Here is a 3881-nt window from a genome sequence, read left to right as displayed (position 1 = left end):
TAGGGAAAGACTTTACCTACAGCTTGCCCTAGGTAAAGAACCCTAGGTGTAGTATAGTCGGGAAAGACCTCTTTCCCTAGGGTGCATGTGGCAAGCTCTAGGGAAAATTTCTTTACCTAGGGGCACAAGCCCTAGGGAAAGATTGTAGGGTCCATCCAAATTTTGCCACCCCACAAATTCCCCTACCATTCTTTCCCTACCAGATGTTTGAGTAATACCCTAGGGATAATCATATTCATATTTTTCATGTACAAATATTCAATTCAAATTAAAATTCATATCCAATATAATTCAAATAATTAAATTCGAAGTCATAATTCAAATTTATAAATTGCAACCAAAATTCCTCTTACACATCAGATTATCAATGAACACATACATCACACTCAGGGTCAAAATATACATCGTACATAGGGCAAGCATTTTGTACAAAACAACATCTTACAGGTATTGCAACTTAGAAGTTGTTCACATTCTACTGAACTATGCCAACTGTCCTTGATAAGCAAAGCTAGCTTGTTGTCCATGTGCATGTCATCACTGCTCTCTACAATTTTCGAGCTCTTGTCGTCAAGCTCATCATCATCTTCATTAACTCAACAGAAACCTCATCTTCATCGATTTTTTGTTTTTCAGATAAAGTACGACACTGTTGGCATCCAAAACACCATTATCTAACTACAGAGGTAACTTACATCATCCATTTGATGATTAGGCCAACCCAAAGTTTCCCTACATTGAATGCAAATTAGAGCACTCAAGAGAAGCAGAACCAATCAATCTGATAAGAAAAAGACTGATCTCGCACCAAATACTAACATGAGAAGTTACCTTACACCACCTCCTGTCTTTTTTCCATATAATGGCACACAAGTTTTATCGCCTTTGCATCATCTTCTTCTCTTACCTATACATAAGGTATTTCAATAATATATAAAGTAACAAAGAACATGGCGTACAACATATCAGTTTACTAATTAGCACACTGCATTACAAAAATCACAAATAGGATTAATAATTGAAATGGATGCACACTGCATTACAAAAATGTGAACTGATCAAACCCAAAATCAAGTTTTATCAGAGTAATAAGCTACCGGTTGGCAACAAGTAACTTCCATTCATAGATTTCGATGAAACTCAAATTCTTAGACCACTATAGCGACCATGCAATATCAACAGTGGAAAATATATATTCGAACAAAAACATATTGAAGCTTTACTAAGACAAAAGTTATGCATCAGTTGATTATTCTTCATATCCTCCATCACTTGGTCATCTCACAATAATCCTAGTCAGTACCCATAAAGAATGTCAAAACACATGGATTAAATTTGGAGATACGGCCAAAATCTGTTCACAGTTCTAATGCAGAGAGAAAATCTCGGATATTTGACTAGGTAGCAATTTGCTCCTAGGAGTTCCATAAGACATAATATAGTTATACAACAGTGTGTAAATGGCGTGTTGCAACTAAGTGGCGACTTTTCTTATACTCCCTCCGTCCCAAAATAAGTGTCTCAACTTTGTACTAACCTTAGTATAAAGTTGTACCAAAATTGAGACACTTATTTTGGGACGGAGGGAGTATATCATTTCTGGCATAAGAAACTGCATAAGAAGATGCAAAATAGACTACATAATTGCTGGAAGCACGTGTGATTGATGGCCATGCCATGAATATTGAAAATCTATCACTAGACAGAACTTTTATATGGAAGTACCTTAGATAATAATTGCACACGGTATCTTGTTCCTCTACGGTGTACCATGAAAACATCAAACAAGCATCTGAGTGAACACCCGGAAGCTCCTGCCATAGTTTGCCAACTGCAATTGATTGCAAGAAGGGTCCTACCATCATATCGTTGTGAAACATCTTTTCTCTAGCTCTCTCCTCTTTCTCAAGCCTTCTCAATTCTTTGATGCTGCCAATGGCAAGGGAAAAATTAAGTGAAACATGATATTATCAACATAAGTATAGTAAAATAAACTAAAATAAAGGATCAAACCGTTTCCATCTTAGTAATTCCAAAGAGAAAGAAGGGAAGTTATAATACACCACCATGTATAATTTCAGTGCAGTTAGAATAATAAACCACCCAATTTCTAACATGTTATCTACCAAAAATATCATTTTGACACATGAATGTATATTGCCGAACAAACGGAGTCTATGAGGGCGGGTTCGTCTCCTCTACAGTTTATTGTATGGGTGCAGTAGCCTATAATATCAACCGTCCATGCTAATCCAATGGATCTCCTTAGTTCCACTCGATTCTCTCATTAAATCACAAAAACACCACCATGGATTAGAGACGCGTGACGGCGGTCGTAAGCTCCCCACGCAGACCGGTTTGGTTGTCCATGTAGCCTGGAGGTGAAATCAGCAGGCAGGGCGCCGGCATCGTCGTATGTCCAGATCTTGCAAACCTAGAAACAAGGCTTTACGCGGCTACTGAAACAGGACACCATCACCAGACTACAACATTTGTTAGATCAATGCTAAGTAACTCATGCATCGGCCAAGTAATTCATGCATCGAGACATGGTAACTCCAGATAACAATCATAGGGCTACAAGAACTCACAATTTCTCAAAAAATGATGGTCTCCTTGAGGAACTTATGCTCCGGTCATGCAGGCCATTTACAAGGCAGGCCATTTATAAGGCGGGCAAGCTCCCGGCCTCCGGCTGTGGCGCCGCCGTGCGTTTCAGTTTCACACGCACGCTGACAGCTAAGCTGGCCGGTGCCGTGCGTTTCAGTTTCACAAGCACGCTGACAGCTAAGCTGGCCAGCCCAAGCAGCCGGAGGACCGCCATTCTTCCGGCATCATTACAGTTTTTGTTTTTGATTAATAACATAATTAAGGCAGATGAAAGAGAGCCTTTGGATTGAAACTGACTGTAGATTTTGAGAGCAACAGCATGCGTATAGTAATACAGATGGTTGGCAAGCAAGGGAACAAACCGAATCTGACAATCACACAAACATGTACCTTCAGATTTTTAAAGGTTGCATCAATGACTCATGTTACAGACTAATGTTCTAATACAACCAACAATGACAAATCAAATATACACAAAATAGCATCTAGAGGATCTATGAACCAGTAAGATAAGGGGATATGGACCTTGTTAGCGGCGGAGGCATGGTGGTGGACTAGGTGGTAGGGCAGACCTGCTTGGGCATCAAGGGGATCGTCGGCGTGGATCCTTGATTCGAGAAGGGGAGAAGGAACGGTGACCCGGACACCATGGCTCCTTGCGTGGTGGGAGGCGACGGATCCTGCTCACGGGAACCTCACCCCAGTGCTCGTCGGCTTGGATCTGGTTCTTCCTCTCCGGTCACTAAATCACAGCAGGGAGGGGTGGTGGCACACTTGGAAGACAAGGGGAAGGGGCTACCGAGATGAGGGGCACGGACAGCACGGACGCAACAGCAATGCTATACGGACGATGAAGACAGACGATTCATGCACGACGGTGAAATCCAGCCGCGCATGCATGTGTACAGGAGAGCTAACGGCCGCCCGATTTTTAATCGTCTTCACATCGTCTACACTTTTGTCGTCCGTACAGCATTTCCGCGGACGCAACCTGCACCGGCTCCGCCGGCATCTCCTTGCTCCATGCTGGCATCGGTGGCAAGGGCGACTTTGGAAAGAAGTGGATCGGGGGAGAAGGGACCGGCGGCGGCTCGTTTTTGGGTGAGAAGGCAGAGGGGGAAGAAGACCTAAAGCGGGCGCCCTTCTCCCTGTGAAGTGGGTCCATGCCAAAATATCGCACAGGACAGCCCGCCAACGCAAAAAAAAGGCGCGTCCACCTCTTTCACACGGGAATTTCTCTTTCGGGTGTACTATTCACGTGTTTTCTTTCC

General features: G+C 42.7%; 1 long non-coding RNA gene across 2 annotated transcripts; it reads right to left on the bottom strand.

Annotated features, from left to right (window-relative positions):
• Window positions 1-343: 343 nt before the first annotated feature.
• On the bottom strand, window positions 344-3436 carry LOC119328492. Of its 2 annotated transcripts, none has more exons than XR_005158987.1 (4): window positions 3136-3436; window positions 1726-1929; window positions 820-907; window positions 344-732 (listed from the first exon to the last, which is right to left on the bottom strand). It is a non-coding gene; the product is annotated as an uncharacterized LOC119328492 (long non-coding RNA). The 2 variants fall into 2 exon arrangements; XR_005158986.1 differs by having other exon boundaries at window positions 832-907.
• Window positions 3437-3881: the final 445 nt, after the last annotated feature.

Source organism: Triticum dicoccoides, chromosome 7A (genome assembly GCF_002162155.2).
Source record: "Triticum dicoccoides isolate Atlit2015 ecotype Zavitan chromosome 7A, WEW_v2.0, whole genome shotgun sequence".
Classification (NCBI taxonomy): Eukaryota; Viridiplantae; Streptophyta; class Magnoliopsida; order Poales; family Poaceae; genus Triticum; species Triticum dicoccoides.
Note: the sequence above shows the minus strand (reverse complement) of the source record. Positions and strands in the feature narration are given on the sequence as shown.